Source organism: Folsomia candida, unplaced genomic scaffold (genome assembly GCF_002217175.1).
Source record: "Folsomia candida strain VU population unplaced genomic scaffold, ASM221717v1 Fcan01_Sc003, whole genome shotgun sequence".
Taxonomy (NCBI): Eukaryota; Metazoa; Arthropoda; class Collembola; order Entomobryomorpha; family Isotomidae; genus Folsomia; species Folsomia candida.
The window spans coordinates 14,050,659-14,059,455 of record NW_019091195.1 but is presented as its reverse complement, the minus strand read 5'-3'; the positions used below and the strand labels follow the sequence as shown (position 1 = coordinate 14,059,455).

Genomic DNA, 8,797 nt, shown 5'->3' with positions numbered 1-8,797 from the left:
TTCAGGATGTGGTTCAGGATTGAGTAGTGTAATAAGTGCAGCTTTTGGTTAACCCGACTTGTTTTTAGCCGAACAGGTCAAAATGAATATGAGTGAGTGTGTGGGGAACTGTCAGCCATCAGTGACATTTTCTCACCATTGCAATGCTATAAATCACTGGAAATGTAAAAAAAGTGTGCAGCAAAGCACTATATGATATGCATGTAAACAATAGTTTGTTATACCTCTCAGAGGGGCAAGAAATGGGGGGGATGTTGACAATGAAACTATAGAACGAAATGCCTTGCGGTGCAATATGATTGATTACGCCAAACTTTGATGATGAGGATTGAGTAGGGCTTGCACAATTTACCACCCACGACTGATCCGAAAGCAGTCTCTAATTTATAGGCAATAATGAGTTGGATTCCACAAGGTTGGTCCACACGAAAAGAGCGAGGAGCCAAATAAAAACGTGAATGAACGTGAAACGTGGTTTAACATTTTATTTGTCAGGTTGAGTTTTCTCGAGTAAAAGATGAGGTGAATTGAAAATCTAAAGTCAAGGGTCTATTTCACGCTCAAGTGGCATTGCTCGGGTGGTGAGTCACGACTCAGCAAATCAACCACTTTGAATTTGAATTATTCCGGATTTCACGACTTCAGTTCGCTATATAGCGTAGCTAGTGCATAAGTAACTGTATTTTGAGGTAGATAGTTCAACCTTTCAATGCACAGAACGAACTTGGACTCTCTCGTCAAAGAGCATCATGGGATCTGGAGAAAGAAAGAAGTTCAGCGAGTCTTCAATTCAATTCTACTCGAGTTTGGTTTAGTAAACTTTTAGTAAAAGAATTCATATCAGAGGACTAATATAAACTGTTTCATTTCCACTCAAGTGGAGAGAACCGATTTTCAAACGTTTAAATATCCCACTTTGCATAAAGTACGCAATTGTAGTCATGTTCTTCATTCTTAATCTAACCAAATGTTGTCCATTTATTGGGTTTAGTAATTACCAAATCATAATCAAAATATGCATGTTGAATCAATTGACAGTCGGTGCCATACACTTGGGAACCCAAATTATTGTTAAATCTTTATTAGGTTTAAAGTGTTACCCTCGCACAACTTTATCCAATGCAGCAGATACCACAATGTAAGTAAAGTCGGAGTTAAAGAAGTTGGAAAGGTTCCCCTCTGCGTGGCATGGATGTAAGCACCATCCGGATATTAGTATTATGCGATGCCATTTCTGTAAGAAATAAGCACGAGGGTGGCGAAGAGGACAAAGGGAACGTTAAATGGAGGCAATCGCACTCGTACTTCTTTAATACGTGGGCAATATTGCCTACTATGCAGTAATCATAATCATAATAATAATGCATTATTCGAGTCAAGTCAGTAATTCAAACAGGAGCAACTTTCCCTTTCATCTCCTTTTTCGTACGAGCGTCTAGAATTATTACATTACGTATTGCTAAACACATATTGTACTTTCTTCATCACTATGAAATATCGTTTATTCTCTTCACACACAATGCCTGCTGATGCAATATTGCACAGGAATTTATGGACCCTCAAATACAATTTGATCGAAATCCAACCATACACACATACATATTCATGTAGAGCGAAGAAGTTTGGGGTGCAGAGCGATATGTACATTTGTCAATTTGTCAATCCTTCTCTGCTAACCCGTCAATATTCGGCCTTATTTTATATTCTAAATTTTTGTAAACAGCCCTGAACGCCCAGATACAATGCATACATATGTTTCATACCCATATAACTTCACAATAGGACCATTTTTTATTAACCATATAAACTAGAAAAAAGCAAGCAAACTTGTTACAGCCGATGCACCTCTTTAGCACACCGCGTTTTTGTAATCTTCTTTATTGTTAGAGTAATCCATCTTAGGAGCTGAACCAAGTACACGTCAAGAAAATAGGATGGAAAGTTGTTCACTCATTGAAGAAAATCCCTGTTTCTTCCCATCAAACCAACACCATCCAACCCGAAAGAAGGCTGATATTGTCCTGTTTTCCTTCTTGTAGAAAACTCTTGTTGTCTGCGGAGCACAAAAATTGCGACAAGAATGACGTAGTAATGACATTGTTTGTACTTCCAGTTTCCTCCCTCGTTTCCAAACATTTCAAAGAGATTAAAATCTGTTGTAGAGGAAAGAGGTTCACTCTGGTTCGGTGGAAATAATGGGAAATGGATTATAGGATAATAATAGTGTTACGCTGTAGTTGCGGGGACTTCACTGCACCCTCATCATTACGTGAGGGTGGCAATACCATTTAAAATAAATTCAGTTTCTTGGATGAGTGGGAATGAGAATCTAAGTCTTATTCAACTGCATCTTTGTTGCTGCTTACCAAAGTCAGCCGCATGATCCTCGACTTTATCACGCTGCATTTCCTACGTCCCCTTATTCTCCCTTCTCATTTTCAGCTAAAACAATGGAGAGTTTCCATCAGAACTCTTCAACTTAGGATTAGTCACTCATTCCTGGATTGATAGTAAAACTCGCAAATGAACGAAACCTAATCAATATCCAGAATGCATTCCATGACGCAGAGAAAATCATAATATTTACACAAGAGTCGAAACAAGAGCTATTCGAATGAATTTTTCTATAAATAAATACAACTTTAATTAAAAAATGGTGTACAATGCATCGGAAATCTAAGCTTCTCACTGCACATATGTAGTCGTTGTCATGAAATAGCATTATGCAGAATATTTACATATTGGTTGAGTAAGAGAAGAAGCGACTCTACCAATTGTTTAAAAATCTGTTAACTCCTTGCGTCGTATACCAGGTTCATATCTCTCTTGTTTTTGCTACAGGTATTTGAGGAGAAATTGTGATGCAGATGATGCACCCCGAATTTATTTTGGGAATGAATTTTATGGAATATAAATCTAACACCGCCACCCACCCATGCACCCATCGGCACTGTCAACAAAAAGGAGGAAGGAGATAGCAGTGATGATAGACAACCCAAGATGGATGAGTGCATGGAATCCGAAAATTCAACTTTTGAAGTTGAATGAAATTTGAATGAGGGGGAGTGAAATTCCAAAATCCGGAGAAGCGTGCAGTCCGTATGTTTATCCATTCACGTCATGTTGGTTGGATGGTTGGTCATACTTCCCTTTCAAAGAGGAAACCAGAAGCGTGAAAAATGCACATGAAATTGTATTCATAATTCATGGAAATATCCCACAGACAGAGTGAAAGAGGTGATGGTTCACGTCCGGCATTATTGCAGCAGAAAATCCACAACGCATATGAACGTGTACACGCGTAGTATGAACACGACCAGGATGTTTGGGTTCACATCGGTTGCTTTCTCCTTCAATTTTTCTTCACTTTCGTCCCCCATTCGTCACGCTTTTATTTTACAACTTTATCAAGATTCTTTCTTGGATTTGAGGGATTGTACGATGGGGGTGAGTGAAAGTTGTAAAATGAAAATAGAAATCCTGGTTAAAACCTCGATATGTAGGACCAAACCAGTGTTGGTAGCGAGTCTGATGTATGCATAAGAAATACATATTGTCAAGTTTTGAGATGATTTTTATTGGTAGCGTCTTTTATTCAATGTACAAGGTAACAGAAACAACGACTAAATTGGTTTATATGGAATTGACTTTGCAGAAACAAATATCTACAAAAGTCGAGAATTATAGGAAAATTCAATAAAGCTATGTATGCAGTCAGGAGAAAGCTGATAGATGTATCTAATATCCCTATGTGCACATATGCACTTTTGTAGCACATTGCTGGTATGGAACGTTGTCTACCCACAGAGATTAGACAGAAAGACGGATGGCTAGGACGATTATATTACGAGATACAACAGCAGATTGTTAGAAAGTAGCATGGAACACTTTCCCAAATATCTTCCAACTTTCCATGCACTTCAGATTTAAGAAAAATTATGTAAAGTGTTTGCACAAAATGATCGAGTTACAAATAAAATCTTTACTTTTAATTTATTGGGATCCGAAGTCAATGACAAAAAGAAAATCTCATAATCCAGCCAAATCTACCTCTAAAAAATAAATTTTAGTTGCCAGAATTTTGACATTTTTCCTTCAATTCGTCTTTTGCAAGGTAAAAGCTACAAGGGGGCAGGAAACTCCAAAAGAAGGGCCGCGAGTGCAGTACTTATTTTTCTGCAATTGTGACCGGTCCCCATTTGGGAGTGCAAGCGATAAGGGTGCAACGGAATTGGAGACTTTCTATGACCTTGACCAAATATAAGCATGCATCTACTCGTACTAGCATTTATCGCATTTCGCTTAACCTTAGTAAAGAAAATGAAAATACCATGAAATGCAGGTAAGTTGCCTTACGAGGCCCGTAATAATATTATTCTAAGGCGACAATTTATTTTTCTTGCTTCTAAATTGAAGTAGTTGTGCACTAAAAGGAAACGAGTTCCTCAATAAAAGTGAGATTGCGATGCAATTGCATTGTGCATCTGCATCCAATGGTGAATGGCACCTCTGGGTGTAGTGATCATACGAGTGCAGCAACAAATGCATATTTTCCCTTAAGTTTTATCCCACTCAACGCAACATTAAGCTTCACCCCACACACCCAGAATGAAGCCACTTTTCCTTACTTATTTACTGAGATATGTAAGGAATCACCACTGCCAACGCTCCCCCACCACTTGTCACACATGCATTTTCTCCCCACCCGAGTTTCTTCTTTTGCAGTCCCAACTCGGCTTCTAATCTCACATCTCATCTCTCAAGAGAAGTCTTGAATGGAGAAGGTACAGAAGAAATGAAATGAATTGAGGTTATGAGAGCAAAGCTCAACTTCAAGTGGGAAAGCTGGCTGGCTTGGTGTGTGTGTGAGAAGATCCAACAGCTCGAACCATCCAAGAACGAACCGCTTTCCCTTATCTGCCTCTCAATTCAATTGAAAGTTTCAACAAAGTTGAACAAAAACAAGATGCGGACGCCAAAGTTGAAGGAAATGCATTACGCAACTTTACATCGCATTTAGAAATGGGTTTTAGAGAAAGACGACCATGTTTCACATTGCATTGCACTTTCTTCAGCTTGGATTTTCTCACAGCACAGCAACTCACAGGGTGAACACTCAGTGCATAGAATACATACGCGCTGTTGTGGCTTTAGCACGTAGAGAAAGTGAGAGAAATTCTTTTGACAAGACGAAATTAACCTCTGACATGGTTGCAACTTGTTCAAGGAACGCTTGAATTTTAGGTAATTTAGTTTGGTAAAAATTCGCCCGAACCATCTAAATTTAGGGTTCTTGGGTTACTTAGGTGTTCAAAGTGGGAGTCTTTAATGTAAAGATGTAACGTCGCGGTACTCCTCTTATTCCGTCTAATTAATCAAAAGATGACTCACGATTCACTGGAAAGACGGGTTGGAATTTAAATTAAATCCTGGCGAATTCCTTCCTACCCCAAAAACTCTATTCCATTGTCTTTTGTCATTTCCACCACATGTATAACTGCGCACACCTCAGTTTGATTGGAGCTATTTACATTTCTTTGTGATTGGATGAAATATTGGCCTTCCGGAATTATCAGCTTGAAATTCAATTCACAGCCCAAATTTGAATCACGGTTGGATCCGGTGAGTAATGTAACTGATCCATTTCAAAAAGACGCGAGAGAAGGAGAATGCATGTTAAATTCTCCCACAGAGCAACGAATATATATGTACGGCGACCCTCATGCGGATTCGGTGTTAAACTCCGTCCCTGGAATTTGCTCCCCATACTGCCACACTAACTAACCCACTACAGGGTGCGATGGCAATAGAGAAAATCTGTTTTTGGTCTTTTAGGGAAAGTTGCACCCGACTACGAAATGCTTACAACTACCAGACGACGACCCTCACAAAATGTATAAAGTCCATTGATTCCTCTGTAGCGAACATAATAAATGGCACGAATACCAACCCATCAGAACCTGCTGTGAGATGAAATTGTCCCGAATTGCACCACTAAGAAATCCACAACTAAGAAATAACGTTGCTGTATTTTTTTGGTTGGTTTGTTTTCTCGTCCAGTAAGCAGCAGCCCAAATCCAAGCCGTCTTTCTCACACAACTTGATGTCGAAGTGGAATGGTGTGGTCATTACTTCGAACGAACGATGCATGTTGCAGATCTTTGCTCGTTTTCTTTCGTTCCCTTTGAAACGCTGTCCATGAACTTGAACTTGATCATGATTCCAAGTAAATCAACTAAATCACAGGACAGGAAGGAACTGGAAGACGGATTGGATGGGATCTTTGCTATTTAGGAGGAAAATCCTCGCAGGGGTCTTCATGAGACGGCGATCACGACGATGCCCTCCTTTACTGCCCAAAACTGCATCCAATGCCCAAGTCTGTGGCGATGATAAAAAAATTCCATGCATCTCCGCTGCAATTTATTACACTGTAGTGAATTTGGCTCTCCTCGCATTTCATGTTGAGTTAGGCCATTTAGTTGAAGCCAATACCCTCGCCATCATTTATTTGATTGCATTACAAGAATACCTCTCGACGAATGAGAGAAAATCTCACAAACTCACCAAAATTTGAAAGCAGTGGCATCGAAAGTTTCTCCCCTAGCCTGCACTCAGACGAGACTCGTTGGAGAAGGATAATAATGCGAACGGCATTCCACAAATAAATTTTACCACGCTAACGTCGAGATACATATACACCAACAAAATTGTCAAATTCAAATAATGTCAACCTTGACTTGATTTTATTCAATCCTGTTACTTTAACCAATCTATAAGGGACAGTTTTCCTAAATGGATCTATTTATTACAGCTTACGGACCATGCGGTGCCAGAACGTACCTACACCAAATTGCTTCCCCATTTCCTCCATCACTTTCTCTCTAGGATTCCAGGAGGAAAAGCCTCCTGAAATCAAAAGTGGTTTTACATGAATGGAATTCTCAATCGTTGGTTTGGTTTGTGTTCCCAAATTGAAGGTTGAATAAAATGAGAATCGAATGCGGCTCGATCCTCTGTTATGCAAGAGCTCCGCCTGGTCGTAATTTTTTGCCGATAAAATCGCATAGTGACGGGCTCTCAAAGCCCACACTTTGAAGGAGAAAATTCCTTGATATTACTTTTATGACTGAAATTTGAATTGTTCTCCTCCCAAGGTGGTTGAATTAAAATGAAAATGTGGTGCAAAGTCAGGGAACCTTACTTTCACCTCTTCTGAAAACATACTTGCAAACTCTATACAATTCACTGCTAGTTTTTAATCTAAGCCAAAGTAAGCTCAGGCAAGGTATGATTTGAATAGTCTCAAATTCTCAGTCAGTATTTGGAGACCTAACTCTTCGTATTCTTTGAAGCAGAGAAATGAACTCTGTTTTGCCATTTGATTTACTTTTTATTGTTCCCCATTTCTCACAAGTTTATGTTTTTCTTAAATTGAAAGTCGCGTCTGAAAAGAAACTTTGCGGCGACATTCGTAGTCAGTCAGTTCACTTTATACGTCGTTCGTTCCCTATCCTACAGAAAGTATTTTGGGTTGAATAGCGTCCTTTTGAGGAGATTTAAACCAAAGTGGCAGTGCAGCCAGCGTTTATTTGCAAAGAATTCTTGTGTTTATACAATATTATATCCGCTGCTGGAGATGGGAGAACAAGTGAAGTGCTAAACTTAATTCCAGGCTAAAGTATGGCTTGACTACTGGGAGCTAAGCCATGGACGACGAGCAGTGTAATTGTCAACTTTAGCCCTAGATCTACAGACCTGCACCAACGTTGGTGCGTAAAACTAAACTAAAACTTTTCATTTTATTAAAAGAGTAGAAACCAAATTCATGTCGGGTGAATCCAGGCAGAGAGACTTCCTCCCCCGCTTTCCTTCCTCCGAGAAGAAATCAACCAAGTACATCGCAGCTACTTATTCTCAACCTCCGGAGGAGAATTTGGCTCAATTTGGACGCACATAGTGGTTTAATTTCGTTGCGGGAACAAAAAGCATGGAATTGTTTCTGGGATTTGCAATTTAGTAATTTACATACATACATGAGATCTTCGTCTAGAGAACATTTATTGCACTTGGGCTTTGTCTTGTTGGATTACACGGTTTCACGTACCCGCCAGACGCTTAAAAATGTTGCGTATTACACGCCATCAACATTTCACAAAAATGGACTCTAAGCTTAATTAAGAATATAACAGAGCTGGTCTGTTGCGGCTTCTTTCCTTGGCAAGATAGGCGAGATTTACAAAGCTCCCAAATTAACAAGATTCAGTAGAGTTTCGGTGCTAATTTTGCACAAGATGAGAAATATTTGCATATTAACTTGGACTATTTACCATTCGTTGCAAATAAGCATGACGATTCACTGAGGAGAATTTATTTCGCGGATTGCCATCCACATATCTAATAGCCTCACACATTTGAATATATTTGTAACATTTAAACACCAATACAAGCCCGTAGGACTAGCACTTATTTGTATATTCAAGAAAATATTGCCATTACTACATATTTTCTTTAGACGTGTGTATTTTGTAACATCTTTGAATATTTATGTATGTCTCATCAACTACTGAGTTTTCCTTTTGCTTTCTCCAATATTTAAACATAATAATAGTCACCATTCCGAAACTAAACTTTTTGAATGTCTCATCAGCGTAAATAAGATTCCTTGCCGTCTGCAATGCCACTTGTTATCTTGTATTTCGCTTTTGAACTTGTCTGAGGAGAATGTGTAGAAACTAGGCAGATGAAATTGTAATGTTGTGCACAAAGTAGGAGAAAGCTGAACTTCTCATTGCAG

At 39.1% G+C, this 8,797-nt stretch overlaps 1 protein-coding gene across 4 annotated transcripts in view; it reads right to left on the bottom strand.

Annotated features, from left to right (window-relative positions):
• Nucleotides 1–8,797, bottom strand: part of LOC118435065 (mucin-5AC-like) — a 49,786-nt gene that overhangs the window by 31,868 nt on the left and 9,121 nt on the right. The gene's annotated exons all lie outside the window — the stretch shown is intronic.